Raw genomic sequence first — 16861 nt, forward strand, 5'->3', positions numbered from 1 at the left:
AAGATGCCACAAATCCTCAACTGAGAAGGAGGTAACATCAGTTTAAAACACCAGCCTAGCTTTAGCAGGGAAGTGTATGCAGCTGTTTCCAATATGAAAAAAAAAAAAAAAGGAAAAAAAGACAAAAATGAAGGGAAGTTGATGAAGATAGCAACTCTAAGGGAAGCAGAAGTACACAGGGAGAATTTATGGCAAGCAGAGCTAAAAAAAATAGGAAGATGTGTTTTTTCAAGTATATTTGGAACTAAATACATACTGTCAGTATCGATCAGTACTTGCACAGCAGATTACAATCGTACAGAAAATTGATACTGAAATAATTTTTTTGACCTGGTGTTATCAGTTTAAGAGGGTTGCTTGATGGAGAAGTATTAGAGGTGAACTATGGGAACAAACTCTTAAGAGCAGAACTCAAGAGGCTTGGGTGGCATGGAGAAAACTAAGAGGTGTTAACCGCATGTGAACAGACATCTCCAGAGAGAAATACATAACAAATTAAACGGGTGACAGTGAAACTGCCCAGTTGGGGCAATAGTATGATGCTAATTAGCCACTGTAATCCTTGAAAGTTTAGACTGACACTCAATGATTTTCCTAAAGCACATTGTAAATGAAATAGGAGTTTTCACAGTCTTGTCCCATTTGTTTTCAGGAGAAAGTGGAGTGCTCAGACTAGCTCCCATCTCCTAATTTTCTTTTGGAATTCAATGAACTCATTCTCTAAAGCATTATCTCTCAAAAAACATTCCTGACTTCAAGGAATCCACCACCTATATAGTTTGTAGTAATCAACCATGATTCCAATTTTTAAAGTGTGTAATTTTGTTTTACAATTGGAATTTTTATTTATAAATCACATTTACAGTATCCTGTTTAAGATACCAAATCTACTGAGAAGTGTATGTTTAAATTAAAGGAAGCAGACTCACTGCAGTAATCTAAAAGGGGTCATGAATGCAACAGCTAAGGCAGAACGTACTACCATACTCAGCTGTTAGGCTTGATATAATTTGACAATAATTTGGGAAATGAATACTCATAACATAAATCAGTTTTGAGATTGATTATAAGATGTAATTTGTGAGAGGTTTACCTGTTTATTTCATCTTGGGTTCTGTATCTACACTGTGTTTGAACTTTGCACATAAAACCACTTCCAGTTATGGCAGCTGCCACAACCCTGGAAGCACTAACAGGCTCTGCAACCGCTTCTGCCCCTCTGAGGGGTCTGGCTGCTGCTGCTCGAGGCTGCTGTCAGAGTGCTCTGGGAGGACTGCTTCCCCTTTGCTCAGGAGCTGCAGCCAAGACCCAGCCCTCGGCCGTGGCTCTTTCTTGGGCTAGGTTGCAGCTGTGACCCCACTGACCCTGCTGCCCTGGGCTGGCTCTACCCCAGACCTGCTTTCTCACCATGGACTTGTCTGCCAGTCACTGAACTGGCGGCTGAACTGGGTTTTCGTCACCAGACCTCACTTCAGTATGGTGGGACTATGCCCCTTGCCCGTGACGGTGCCTCTGCCTGCCTGGCTGCCAGCCTTGGCTCCCAGCTTGCCTTCCCTTGCAGAGCAGCCTGTTCTTTTTCCTCCCTGACTACAGCTGCATAAACATGTAGCTTAAAAGAGACACATTCTTTGGCATACCAAATTTAGCACCCAAAATTGAAAGCACGCAGTGAAAAACTCCTTCAATCTTTTTCTCTCTTTTAGACAATGTGAAAAAAATATACAGGTGAATCCTAAACGGTATGTTGAAAGAATAATAACCTACATTTGGTATGGCATTTTGAAAATATGAAGAATTATCACCAACCCCGATTTAATGCTTTCTTTTCATATATCCTGGAGCAAAATAATCTTCATAAAACACTGCTTTTTCAGGATAGATGTGCTAGATATAATGTCATACTTCTGTTTTTGTTCAGACAGGCTCATGAAAAAACCCTGTAATTAGTTGCTTGGCATGAAGTGGCTCTGGATCACTTTGAGAGGAAGCAACATAATGAAATGTTCCAAGAACAAGCCAGACCAACCTGCTCTGCTAGCAGCACTTTGCTTACTCCCCAGATCCTGCTTCAGTCCTGCCTGAGCTGCCTCTCAAATCAACAGTTGTACCACACGTGCTGTGAAAAAATGAACAGTGCTTAAGTGCCTGGAGCCTCATTTTATGCCCTTGGTGAGTACTTGAGTGGCAGAGGTGCTTTGCCAGAAAATGACAAATCCTGTAAGCACTGAAGCTTCAGTGTTCGAACAGTTGCTGCTGCTTCTCTTGCTGCTCTCTCAGCTCCTCAAACTGCAAGTGGTCACTCTCAGTAGTATCTCCTCAAGACAAGCTTAATGAGGCTCACTGGTGTTGCAGGCTTACTAAAACTCAAAATTATTTTTTACCTCTGGCTTACCTCCCTGTTTATAGTATGTACGGCATTTGTTTTGTGAAGTTCTAGCTGGGTGTCATTCCCTTCACACTAAAAATTAGACCATTTTAGGAGATGCAAAAAGCGGATGTTGACATCTGTAGAACTAAAACAACACTGACATAATCGGTGTTACATTACACAAAGCTGCCTTGAACTGCTTTGTTAGAAATCTGTGTTAAATTTCCCATTACATCTGTTCATCGGAGTCCAGATGTCTTCTCCGCTCCACTCACTGTTGCAGTCTGAAGTGCCGAAGATGTCTTTAAGAACGTGGGTAATTAGGACATGTCTCCCAACAAGCTCCAAAACGGGAGAGCGCTTGTTTATCAGGTGCCACAAGGTGGCAACTAGGGGTAGCGAAGCCGTGTTTTACTTTCAAAAGCCCCCGGCAGTGCCGTTTTCCAAAAACAAGTACCTGCCTGGACTGGGTGTGACAGTTCAACATTGTCTCTAACATGACGAACAGGCAGGAAGCTCTTCGACCTGGCAGAAGGAGCTACCAAGAGTTTACTGTGAAAACCATAAGCCTGGTCCAGCTTGTGAGAGGTGGTAGACTTACAAGCTGATGAACTAGAAGTAAGAAATAAAATTAGGTGAATGGTTGTGCATATGAGGTTTAAACAGTCCTAAGTGGAAACTTTGGGTGAGGGGAAGAAAATGCTTTGTATAATGAACCTAGCTATTTTACTGAATGCATCTGTCCTGCAGGCTGAAAACGAGATGCTGGCGCTCTCTTTTGCATTCCTCTTCTGATGTGCTTGATTCATACGCTGGCCACAACGTTGTGCTTTGAATTTCTTCTATTCTATGACCTATTCTATTCTGTGGCCTGTGGTGTATGTCATGGAAGAAGGAGGGGTCACGCTGAGGCAGCATAGAAGGTACGACCTAGGTGTATGCTCTCCTCAAGGGATCTTTGCTGGATGATGCCGCAAAGTCCCGCGCCGTGACCCCCACCCGCAGCTCACAGCCACACGCTGCCTCCTCGCACCCCTCTCCAATCCACTCTTCTGTGTGGCTACGTCCTCATCTCAAAGAACAGTTCAGTGGTGTGAGCCTCTGAAGACACCGGTAATAAAAGAGAAACCTGACAGTGCTGTGCGCAAGGTTCGTTTTCGTCTCCTCGGGGCAGGAGTACGAGCCCGGTTCCCACCCTACAGCTTTGTGCCAAAAGTTCTGTGGGCCCCCACGGGCGCCCATCCCTCCCCACGGCCCCGGCAGGGAGGCAGCCAGAGGAGCCCGGCCTGGGCGGCGAGCACACCCGGAGCCGCCGGGGGAGGGACGCGTCCAACGCCCGTTAGACGCGTAGGAGGGCGGCTGCCCCCTCCGTACCCGCGTCGCGGCAAGGCCTAAGGCGGCCTGCGGCACCGACCCGGGGAGGCCTCGCAAGGGGCATCCCCGCGGGCCGGCCGGTGAACGGCCGCCGGCCACGACCGCCCCTCGTCCCGTGCCTCGACGGTCCCCGGGGTCTCCCGGGGTGAGCGCGAGGGCGCAACTTCCGCCTGCCCCGGGCCCGCGCGCCGCCGCCACGGCGCCCGCTTCCGCCCCGCGGTTCCTCCTCCGGGCCGCCCTCTCCCGGCATGCCCTGGCGCCGGAAGCGGCTGACGACAACAACAAACATCGGCGGCGGCGGCTGGGCCAGGGCTCCTCGTCCCCGCGCTCCCCAGCCCGCCCCGCCGGCCCGGCCCGGCCCCGCGCCGCCCGCCGCCTCTCTCCTCCCGCTGACCGCCGAGGCGGCGCGCGCCCCCGCGAAGCCGCCGGGCCCGGCCCGGAGCGCGGAGTGGGAGGGGACGGCGCGCCCCGCCGCCGCAGGATGCGCGGCGCCGCCGCGGGACCCTCGGGTGAGTGGCGGCCGGTGAGGCGCGGGGCGGCGGGGGTAGCCCGCGCCTCGGCCCGGCCCCTCCCCGCCGCGGGGTGGGGGTGGGGACTCCGTTACCGGGAGGGTGGCCCTGGCAAGGGGCGGCGGGCCTGGCTCCGGGTGTGGGACTACACCCGCGGGGTTGGGGAGACGTCAGGGAGGCCCGGGATCCCGCTGCCGGCCCCGGTGGCAGGGTGACCCCCGCGCAGCCGGCGGGGCGGCGCCGGGCGGGCCGGGGCGCTCCCTCCTTCCCTCCCCGCTCAGGGCTCCGGTGCTGGGGCGAGGGGTTCGCGGCGAAGTTGCTGCGTGGGATGACTCAGCCCGGCTGCGCCTCCGAGCCCGCCGCCGGCAGCGGCCGGGCGGGCTCCGTGCAGGAGCGCGGCGCCTGCGAACGCCGGGCCGTCCCCGCTGTCCCCCGCGCCGTTTGCCGGGTTCCGCTCCCGAGCAGGCCGGTGGCGTGTGCTGGGATTTCCCGTCCGTTTTTCGTCGTCGCTTTGGGGCCGCTCCGTCGGTCCGCGCCGGCGTGTGCTGCTCGGTGCCCCGCAGGGTTCCGGCCGGCGGCCGTCCGCGGGTGTAAGTGCTGTAGGAACGCCGCGAAGATTAAATGCACTGATCTCTGCAAGGCTCGTGGTGCTGATTTTACTTCGTGTAGAGGTGCAGAAAGAAACCCCGAAACGTGTCTGGACCTGAGATACTTGGAACCAACCCAGAAATGTTAGTTTAGTCCTCTTGTAGCCACAGCTCTTTTGTTTTACCGTGTCATTTGTTTTTTTTTGTCTGAAGTAATGAAGTGCAATGTTCTGTCCCTGAGCCATTCCCCGTGGTTTGTATTTAAAGCTTTCACCTTTATTCCTTTGTGACAGAGAATTAGGAGGTCGAGCACTTTTTTTTTTGCCACTCACATAAATGTGCGTTAGAAGTAGTTCACACCATTGGCTTCATGGGAGAGCTTACATGTCCAATGTTGTTTGTTTGGCTGCGTGGTGAAAGGTACCTCAGCGGTGCTGGAGAAGGAACGGGGATGGAAGAAATGTGCTTCTTACAGCTGAAGTTCATACAGCTGGGAAGTACTGTGAGGAATACTGGACACTGTAAATACTTCACAGCAATAAAGAAAACTTGTGCACTATTATGGTGTGTTTGTGAGCTTTAAAAATGTTTAACATCTGGTGCCTGGGGAGATTTTTAGAAGATCAAGCACGTGAAGAAAGGACTTTTATGTTACCTAGTGTTTTAACAGTAACTTTAGTGCTAAAAAGCAGATATTAACAAGAAAGAAATTAGATGTTTAAACATTATTAAGTTTCCTTTAAATGAGAGTGTGCAGAGGATGTATTTGTACTTACTCTAACTGCCGTCTGGAACTCAAAATGGTTTGATTTTATTATGTTGGGAGTAGTAAAGAAAACAACTTACTGAAGAGTGTGAGCTAAGGGACTTCAGCTGTGCTGGGTATAGAGCTGGAAATACAAACAGGATCTTTTGGGACAATGGATTAGTGTAAGACAGACCTAATTGCACTTTGGAAGTATGTTATTGTTGTGTGCAGAGTATACGTAGCTGTATATTTTATAGTTTAACAAAAGGTCAAACCTGTCTTATATGGTATTATGTTGATCTAGTCTTGTGCTCAGCACAGATTTGGGTTAGTAGTCCCTGAGATCATATTCGAGGGGCTGGCGCTCTCCCCATGTCATATTACCATATTTATAATTAGAAGCCGATGCAGCAGACTTGCGCTCTTAATGGAGAAGAGGACAAGGGTTATTTTGAGGTCTTTGGTGGTGTCTGTTTAAAACATTGTTTGTCGCTTGCATGTTGTCTGAACACAGCTAAGGTTACAAAGTCTTGCAAAAATTAAGATGAAAAACGTATTTTCAGTTATTCTGCTTAAGTAGAGGGTGAGTATATGTGGGGGGGGTAGGAGTAGCACATGTTGATCTGTTCCTTCGGATAAGTGAGTGGCAGTTACAGTAGGACTGTTTTAAATATTTTTTTCTGTATGTTACACTGTAGTGTGGGTTGTTATCAGTGTGTTATTAAGTCTCTGTTTGGCTTTAAGCGAGCGGTTAGTTTCTGTGGAGGGCTGAAAGTGATGTGAGACTTTTATTGCACAGCTTGGGTTCATTTGCATGTTGTGGAAAAATGAAGCACTTCAAAATAAAAAACTATAGTGTGCGTACCCGGCCATCGCACGAGCGACTTGAGAGTCATTTGGACAGTGTCCAGGCAGTTACGCGTCTCCTTCTACATGTGCATGTTGCTTCAGTTGTGCTCCCGATTTTGGTCCACAGCTCAACAACATTATATGAGGAGTTTCTGAAGAGGAAAATAAAAAAGGGAATTTTTAATATCTCAGTACTTTCAAAGACCCTACTAATGGTTACATTCTGATACAAAGTTGATAATCAGTATTACTGAGTAGCAAACACTTGATTACAAGATGCCAATTTATGTAATAATATTGTATTATACTGCAGGACCTGATTGAATGCACTGATACCAAGCAGGCAAAAAAAGTATCACTAATATGTAAATTACTAATCTAATTGCTAGAATTACAAAGTGTCTATTTTGTAGGTGATTTGTTAGAGCAATGATTTCAGTGTGCAAGTTGAGAGGTCCTTATGTGAGTTCTTTGTCGTAAAAGACTGCAGCATGATTAACGGTGATAGAGAAATTGCTAACAATGATTTTTGTGAGCTAATTAGAATTCTGTGGTTATTGTGAAAGTTGCTCATCTATGAGTTAATTCGTATTGCAGATCCACTTTTAGTTTTGAGTTCCGTTGAAAGAGAAGTTAGAAGGCATCGTAGCCATGTATCAGCTGTTTCTATCCCCACTCGTAAGCAGGGTTGGAAGTGAATATGCTTTGGGGATGTGTTTTCTAATGGGATTTGAGTATAACTGGATTGTTAATAATACATAAATAAATATGTAAATCTAAATTGTTGGCACTTGTCAATAAAAATATCAAAACAAATTTATTGACACAGAATATTCATTTAGAGATTCAGATGGAGCTGGCTACTGTTGGCTGGTCAGGAGAACCGTTCGCCCAGGGTGTCAGGGGAACTCTTGCTTGTCTTCTGTCTGTCTCCAGGTGTGTATTTTCCTTTTGTTGCTCAGGTTTGCAGTCCATGGTTCCAGGAGGGCTCCGAGCTCAAACTACCAACTAGCATAGGTTTTTACGTGTATCCGATGTGTTGACGGTTTCTTTTGGGAACAGATTCTGTGGCTGGGCCTGCTGTTGTTATTGCATGAAGGTGAAATGATTACAGTGTGCTATATAGGAATCTCCAGTAGTTTGTGCCTCTAGAAAATCAGCTGTTGTAGGGTGTAGTAGCCTGCTTTCTATGTGAAATGACTTAAGTGTTATCTGAATTTCTCTCTAACCTGTATTGATTACCTGTTGACTGAAAGTAAAATGTAAAACTGCTTTGTTGACTAGTTGGGTTCCAAATGTCCTGCATCTGTCTGTCTTGTGGTGTAATGCCGTTGGTCCAATAAGCAGACTGATGTGTGAATATTTGAGAGCAGCTCTGCTTAAGGAGTGTTCTAATGGGTCTCTGACTTCAGAACATGCTTTTATTTTCTTGTTGCGAAATAGCTCATATTTTTGTACCTCCTAAGACTTATTTTCGCAACAGTATTGTTGCTTTTTCGAGGAGAGTAGGAAAGTTTTGGTGGTGGGGAAATAATGTGTTCAGTATGTCAATTACCTCTTCTTCATACTTGGAGGGATTAGGTGAAACTAATGTCTGTGTGATAGAAACACAATACATCAGTCTTCATGATTATTCTTGAAGGTGTGCTTGAAAGGACAGTATGCTGTTTTCAGTTTGAACAGATTGAAAGCAATGTGTGTTTTGGAAGTAGGAAGCAGAATTGAAGAACTGAAGGGAAATTTTTACTTTTATCATGGATTCAAAAATCAGACCACTCTTAGCATAGCTAAAATATACATTTGGTTAAGAATGGAACTTTACTGAGATCTGATTTCTGTGAACATAGAGGTAGCTTCGCCTAAATTCCCAATTTTACTTTGAGTTAGTGCTCGAGTTCTCTTTTGTAACTGACTTACCTGCCACTTTTTGTAGGATTAAAAATGTTCATGCTACATCCTGTGAAATATGCTCTTTTGTCTATTATGTAGATTATAGATATGGCTGCAGCGATTTTTACTTGTTATGATGTGAATGGTGGTATCTTCCTGATATTGCAGGGACTCTAAACGTCAGTGGTTTATCTCAAATTTTATTTTGGGTTTCTTGATGCCAAGTAGCTGTGTTGGTATGTCAAAAGTGTAGATATTTGACCCTTATTTAGTGTAGTTGTGCCTAGAGTAGACATTTCACACTGACAAAATGGTGCTTTTATTTATACAGTTTTCCTTCCATCCTCCAGAGTGTGTATTTTTATTAAATTCAGATGAAGCAGAGATTCTTATATAAGAACATATTGTATAACTGGACTAGCAGCTCTCTTCTAATATATTATGCTTATGCTGTATTGCAAGTATTCTGCTAGTAAACTCAAGATAACTTTCTTTCTATTGTATTTAAAGATATTATTTACAAATATTTGTTGTCTACTGATTGAGACGTTTCAAACCAGGTGAATGCTTCTTTAAACAAAAAATGGAATTATGACTCAAAAGTCTTCATTTTGTCTGAATGAAAAGAGGGGGTGTGATGTATAAACTTTCCTTTACTTATGTGAAAGACTCAGACATAAAGTATCTATGAATTTCAAAAACCAGCGGTAATATAACAATTTCACATACATATTATGGCTGCAAACAGGACAACCAGGGTGCAATAAGGTAGGAGTACAGTTGTAGTATCTCAGTGGTCGTGGGTTGGTTTTCTTTTTTTTTTTTTTTTTTTGTGAGGTTGTGTACTTCTTAAGTTGGTGCACTTTGTTAGCTGTTTTAAACTACCAAAGATTTGTCCCAGAAAGGTAAAGAAAGGCAATTGATAATTACTAAACACCTTCTTGAGATAAGATACAATTTAATATTTTTCAAATCCGTCCTGCAGCTTACATTGTTGTTACCTTCTTTCATATTGATGCCAGTAGAGATCTGAAGGTGATTTGTGACTTTGTGACATGCAGGTAGAGTAGTAAACTGATATCTAGATATAATCTAGACATGATTTTTGAATATGTATTCACAGGGAGGGTGGGGGAGGTATGTTCACTCTGTATGTCACTAATGGTCCTTTACTTCTCTGTTTCAGATACCACTGAAAAAAAATTATTGATAAATAGGAGGAGGTTCATAGGTGATGTGTGAATTACAAGGAACTGAAAAATGAGAAATTTGAGAAATTCCATCTTTAGATCATGAAAGTTCAAATGCTAAATTTATAAACATCCATATTAATAAGACAAATTTGAAACAAGTTTGGAAGCTCCTAATGATTTGAACAGTTTATCAAGATGGTGGTGAATTCCCTTATCACTGGAAAGCTTTAATGTTATTTTAAAATACGGTTGCTTATGAATTGAAATTAATTAAGGAAGAACCTGTGATTTTATGTAGGCAATAGGACTAAATCACAAGGATCTTTACTTGTCTTAACATTTCATTATTGTCAATCTTTTCTATCTATAGTGTTTTCATTCCTGTGAAATAAATGCTATTTAATCAGTCTTACTTTGTGTACTTTCAGCCTTTAAAGTAGGTCTGGCTGAATTACCTTGTACTGTCCACATACAAGAGAAAAAAGAACTTGTATCCCTACAGTGGTGTATCTGGAGAGAGGAGGGCGGGAGAAGTGGCCTCATAGTCCGTATTTTGAGAAACTCTGTCCTCAGTTGTATCTGTAGTAATTGCCCATTTTTCAGTGATCTTAGCCCACTCTTTAAGAGGATACTGGCATTTTTTTAGTAGAATAGTATTTATAAGTTGTCCGTTAATAACGGATGATAGCATTGGCAGTTAGGAATGTGAATGATGTCTTCTGGAAATTCTCACTAGTCATCTTGGATGCTGGTGCTGACATTCGGTACCCCCTGTATTCATCAGCCTCTCTCCAGTCTTAGTTGTAGTGTAACAGTTTGTGGGGCTGTGTAGTGAACTGTAATTTGAGCTAGCAGAAACCTGGGGAGGTACGCTGTTTCTAACTTGTTACAGAAGGGTAATCTGGTTTACTCCATGGAAGTATGGAAAGTTGCACTGCTGAAAGTTGGTGCAGGAAGAGGAGCAGAACAACCGGCTGAGCAAAGGGATTCATAAGTCTGATGCCCTGACTATAACCAGTGTTTATGTGATTGTGGTCTTGGTTAACCAGAGAGAGAATATTAGTGAAAGAAGCGTTGGTGCCGACTTGTCTGAGTTTGATGCAAGAAAATAATTTTTTGTTGGCTGTTTCTTGCAGAATTGTTTGCAAACACTGTAAGGTTTTAGATGCTAATTATTTTTAAAGACTATGTGTCTACAGGGAGAACCTTCCCACCAGTATGGAGTCAGTTAGTAACTTGAATAACACCACCTGAAGCTCCACTTATCCAAGAGCACCATTCTTTGCAAAGTGAATGTGTTAATCTCTGTAATTGGAGGGAGACTTGCAGTCTACAAATGGTTTTGAAATGGCAAAACTATACATTAATAAACAAAAAAGCTGACAAAACCTTCAGTTAACTTTGTCAAAGACCAAGTTGAAGACAGTTGTGGAAAGACTGTTTCCATCAATTAAAAGCAAAAAAGAAAGAAATAGGGTACTTCTAAGGCTGTGGGCTGTTTCCTGGCAATAAGAATGTCAGAAAACCTTGGCTCTTCTGTGCGTAACTGAGGCACAGAAATTTCACTTTTTGCGAGGTAAGAGGTATGGGGTTTTGTGGGGGTTTTTTTTGGTGTTTTTTTTTTGTTTGTTTTGTGTTTTTTTTTTTTTTTAACTGTTGGAGAAGAAAAACATGTCTGACCCATTATATGGCTTGTGTTTTGGCAGCTCCTCAAATCAGTGAAAAGAGGAGTGTAAATAGATGCTAACCCTCAGATCTGAAGCTGTAATTACTTAACATATGGAATCATGACACAATGCTTAATAATGTACTTGTTGCCTCATAAACATGTTTGAAAGTGTTGCTTTCCTAGAATTCATGATATAAGTTGTGTCTGAACTTGTAAGAAGCTTCATTGTTTTGGACCTCACTGATTTCAAAGCTACTCTTTCATGCATAATGTTTTCTTACCTACCCAGATGCAGTTGCTTTTGATCTCTCGTTGTTCCACTATTGATGTTTTTGAGGGTCTGTGAAGGTATTGCTGCACCTACTTTGCTTGATGAGGAGCTTCCATATAATTCAGTTGCAGGAACAACTGAACATGGTGGTCATAGGTAACTGAAGTATTACGTTGGTGTTGTGTAAAATGTTTCCTTCTACAGAGGGAAAAAAAGCCTCTTATTCAGTGAACTGCTGTATTCTGAATTACTGAGTTTTGAAATTCCTCTTTAGTGAATTGGGAAGTAGGGGCTTAGACATGTTTCCTGGTCACTTGTCGGAAGTGCGGCTTGGTTCCTGTGTTGAGTGGAAAAGACTTGCTTTACTGACCAGCAGCCGAGTTTAAGAGCTGCTAACACTACAGTGACTGTTGGAGATGCTGTGATTAAGTAACCATCTCTGTGCCTGATGCACATCTCAACGCAGTATAGAGGTCCAGATGGCACCTCACAGATGTCAGGGATTGACAGCCTTTCTTTAAGACTATGGTGTGGCTTGACCATGAGGTTTGTTGGCTTTGATATGAGATGGTAATGGGCAATAGGATCTCCACCTGGAGTAACATGTATCTCAGTGATTAGGTGTGGTTTTCTGGTTAAATTTATGTTGGAGGGGCAGGGGATGAAATTATTCTGTGCAGCTGGGTCAGGAGGAGCCCTACTATTTATTAATCATATAGCTTAGGATATTTTTTTAAAGTTTTACTTTAAGTTTTTTAAGTGCCTTTTAAAGCATTTTTCCTTTCAATGCTGGCTTGTCCAGATAAGGGTATGCAATTGCATTATGTTTTAGAAACTGAGCCACTTCTGTTGCTAAAAGCATTAGTAAAGAATGTGTGCCCTCATAATGAGGTCATTCTGTCTGTTCTTCTGTGGTGGTAGTAGTCCTCTGCAAAATTAAGATATTTCTGGTTAGATGCATTGGTTGCAGTATTGAAGAAAGCTCCTTGAAGTTTACTTTCAGAGATGATCTTACAACTAACGTGAAGGAAGATGTTTTGTTTCCTTACATTCAGCTTCAGTCTCTATGTTCATTTTCCTTTGATACTAGGATTTATGTGCTGTAAAGTCCTTTGCTTATGAGGTGAGGTGTGCAAGTTTGAGCAAGAGAACATTTTTTGAGAAGGACATCTGAAAAAACAAAGGAAATGGAGGTAGAAGACAGGTGTGTAGAAGAAAACAAAGTGAATTGAAAGGAACATTCTGTACTTGTCTCATACCTTTGTGTAGTATGGAGTTGCCTAAGTCGAAGTGAAACAGGAAATCCTTTAAAAGGAGAGGAGAGAAAGGTGAAATCACAGAAATTGCAGCATCTCAAAGGCAAACCTTAAGATTTGCTGTATGGAAATGAAGCACAGCTTAGTAAGATGTTAATGCACCCCAGAGTTGGCTCTCCATCTGCAGAGGTAATAGAGTTATATTCTCCTTGTGGTGAGATCTTCTCCAGATAAGATACTCAGTGAATGAGGAATAGCCCTTGAGTCTTTTAAGCATGTGACAGACTTGTTAGCCTTTGCCTCAGATAAATTGACCTTTTGACAGGCAGGAGTTCTGCCATGAGCTCCTGTGAGGTGCCTGACCCTTGTAATCAAAGGGAATCACAGAATGGTAGGGCTTGGAAGGGACCTCTGTGGGGTAATGTTTATGACTCGGACTGGAGCCACTGTTACCTGCAGTATGGCCTCAGCTGGTCTGCAGTAAGAGAAGCTTCCTTTATTAGCAGCATACAGATGATGTTCATACAGAGCTATGTGAATGTCTAATTATCGATGTGGCATTGCAGGCTTCTGAGTGAACGGTGAGAGTCTTGCCATGCTTAGTTAGTTAAGCTGGTTTTGTCTGCTTTCAAAGCTGAGCCCCTTCCAGCCTGGAGAGGGGGAAAAAGTTTGGTGCTCTGTGACCTGGGAGATGAAGCATCGATAACTGTGGCACTTACTGTACAGATGTGAAGCAGTGCTTCCCCAGGCACAAAAAGCAAGGTACCTTATACTGCTGGTGTGTTGCTGTTGTAGAACATGGAATTTTAAACTGCTGGGTTTAAAGAAAAGCCATGACTTTGGCATAGTTCAGTTTAAATTCCAGGGAGTTAAAGAAAAATGTATCAATATTTTTGATTAAGTCCAGTTTGTAATCCAGTTTATAAAGGAGGCATGGGAAATGAGATGTCAAAAACATGTGCATGAACCTAAATACTGGGATATCATAGAGGAAAATTAATGACTTTAAAGTGAAGTTGATAATGCCCCTTGAAACTCAAACAGGTTAAATGTGGATTTCTGTCCTTGTTCTACTCTGAGTGCCATATTTCAGTGTTTGAATTTGTGAAGTTGGAAAGAATTGCACCATGAAACAATGGAACAGTCAGAATTGGATACTGGAGCAGGGATTCTGCACTTAATTGCAGAAATGGGTGGTTAATGTAGCCGTAGTGTTGTGGAGTGCAGTGAAACCCATGACGCCTGTACTGTAATTACAAAAAGGAAAGGTCTGTAAGCAGACATTCATTTCCTTGTGCAGATATAACAATGAGCATGTTCTGAACTAAATAAGATACATTTCAAAACTTCTAAACAACATGCATTGGAAGTATTGATCGACACAGTCTTCAAAAGTACTTGGTTGTTGAAGAGTTCATATCGGGTAGGAAAAGCTTACAATACTTTCATGAAGTGAAACAGAAGTAGTAATTGCATTGCAATGTAAACACAATGTAGAGCAGTGAAATAAATGTTATCACAAGTGTAGCATATTCATGGCTGGTTTTGGTGTTTGGTTAGCTAGTGTAACAAAGTATACATCTTCTGAATTAATTCTGGAAGCTTCTTCTGCTTTGTGCTATTCTTTCTTTCATTTTTGTCATATTCTTTTTCTTATATTCAAGTCTACCATATTCTGTCTGCTCTGGCAGCTGCTACGGAAATTTCTTTTTAAAATTTTCAGCTATTTTTTTTTAACAGTGTTGCTGATAATTCGTGGATGTTGATCATACAAGCTACTGTCCTGTGATTTGAAGGATCTGATTTATATGATAGCATGGATCTAATGCTGCAGGTCAGAGTTCAAATAAATAATCTGGGTGGATTAGTCATTTTGTTACTATTTGATTACTTAGTTAGCAGCTCTGTCTTCAGTAGTTGTCAAATTTTGTAATTCTTCAACCTCTGTTAAAATAAAATAATTGCAGCTATGTAACACTAAAAAAGCTTGAAACTTATAATGCTACTTAGCAGTGTAGTGCTAAAAAAGCTTGAAATTCTTTTAGTGGTCTGTTGAGGTAATACAAACAGAAGAGGAATTAAATGTCTGTATTTATGGATATATTCTATTGAAGCTTGATGGTGCCTGACTTTCACTCCAAGCTTATGTTAAAAGCTTGTGTTACTACGGAATCATAATATTCTTGAATGCTGGGGACAAGTTTACAGGCTAATTTGTGATATGTAGCTGACCTTGCTTGTAATAGTCTGCTGTAACCTGATTTATGAAAGAAAAGAGATTTAGGCAACTGTGACTGGTTTTCATGCATCTCCCCCTGTAACTAACTTTGGCCAGACTCAGCCAGATGTTGTCCGGAGATGCAAGACTGGGGAGAGCTCTCAGAATTCAGTTTCTTGCAGTGTTGTGAAAACAGGCAGCTGGAAAGAGCCACTTCGCTTCGTTCCTGCTGCAGAGGGCTGCATCCTCCCTTTAATTGGCACCAGTGACTCTGTAGGAGACCTCGGTGTTCAAGGCACGTGTTCTCTGAAACCTTGCTTTACGTGATTCCTCTGATCCTGGAAGCACTCACTTAAATTTGTGACAACCTTGAGAATGGGTGAATTCTACTTTTTTTTTTTTGTTTCATTTTCTTTAAAGAGTGACCTAATAAAAATTTACCCTGCCTATGTGAGTGTGGTTCTGTTCCTGAAGGATTGTTTGTTGAAATGTTAGGTGGGAGTAACAACACTTGTGTTTTGACTTCTTAACGGTTGCAAAGGAATTAGAACAATAGAGATTGTAGTGTTGTGATTCTTCTTCGAGGCAGAAGTGTTGCAGTAGTTTCTTTTTGTTCATGTTAATATACGTTGCTTTGATCTAAAGCAAGTATTCATAAATTTATTTTACTCAACTACTGACTGTTGATAGCTAAACTGGAAGAGGACACTTCATTTACTGGTTTTCCGATGGTGGTATTTAAACACATTGCTTTTTTTCCCTTTTATTTCGCCTTTGATTCTGACAGGTGAGGTGTGTGCATTTTGTGTAGGAGAAAAGAGGGTGTGGACAGGAGATGGGAAGATAATGACTCAAATAACAGCCAAACAAAGTGCTATCTGTTCCATGCACATAAGATATGTGTAATAGTTGAATGATTTTTTTTTTTTGTTTATCATAAAGTTTTCAGTTTTGGGACAAAGTGTTTTTGATTTACTGTTAATAGCATGAGTTGTGTAAAATGATTTACACGTTCTAATGGTTTTCAGGCTTCAGCAAACCTATTTTTAGTAGTGGATTATCGCCCTTTATAGTCCCTGATCGTCTTCTGGGAAAGCTTGCTGGGGCATTAACATCGTAGAAATAATGTTTATTTGCAGTAAGGTGTTTGATTGTGTACTTGCCTGACTGCCCTGAGCCCAGCTGCTCATCACACCTTCCTTGCTAAGGGCTCTTTTTTTGTTCGGCACTGCTACCTAATTGACAGGAGTTAAAATGAGCTACAGTAGCCTGAAAATACAGCCTTTGTTTATCTGGCTCCTTTTGGTTGTTGTAGTTTCAGTTGTAGTTTAAACAGCAGCTCTGGGAGAGGAAGGCCCTGGCAAGGGTGGTAGTGACAGGCAGCTGGGAATGGTAACACCTTCTGTTTATTTAAAAATAAATAAATAATAATGAATATTTTGAAAGTAGGTGAATGGCTTAACAAACGAGGTTACCTTGTTTCAGGTAAGGAAGGTGATACTGATTCCTGAAGGAATCTGTTGGGTACAGATGCAGGATAAGGCTTTTCATTCACCAGCGGTAGCGTGTGTGCCTTTTTACGCTGCATTTTCTTAGATAAATTGCATTTTGTTATGACTTTCTGTATTGTTCTTAGCATCATCATGTCAGCATTCTGCAACAGTTCTGAAAAATACTGTCAGTTAATGGAAATACAAGCAGTTCTTTTTAGTGAGCTAACTTTGCCTCCTTGTAAATACTGAAAAATATCACTAATAGTTATTTTAAACTGAACTTATGGGCAAAAATATGCAGATATGTAGCAGCTTTGAGCAGACTTGTTGTTGGATAGCATTGTTAATTAAAAAAATAAATACTACCACACAATTACATTTTCTGGCATTGATGTCTGGGTTAAATGCAAGGATGACCGTAAGATTCTGACATTTT

General features: G+C 42.3%; 1 protein-coding gene across 2 annotated transcripts in view; it reads left to right on the forward strand.

Moving 5' to 3' along the window:
* The first annotated feature begins 4163 nt into the window (after nt 1-4163).
* RB1CC1 (RB1 inducible coiled-coil 1) overlaps nt 4164-16861 on the forward strand; it is a 79710-nt gene continuing 67012 nt past the window's right edge. For both annotated transcript variants that reach the window (XM_075416152.1, XM_075416153.1), the window contains exon 1: nt 4164-4251. The gene's annotated coding sequence lies outside the window, so the exon portion shown is untranslated. The remainder of the gene's footprint in view (nt 4252-16861) is intronic.

The sequence above is a fragment of the Opisthocomus hoazin genome, chromosome 3, assembly GCF_030867145.1.
Source record: "Opisthocomus hoazin isolate bOpiHoa1 chromosome 3, bOpiHoa1.hap1, whole genome shotgun sequence".
Classification (NCBI taxonomy): Eukaryota; Metazoa; Chordata; class Aves; order Opisthocomiformes; family Opisthocomidae; genus Opisthocomus; species Opisthocomus hoazin.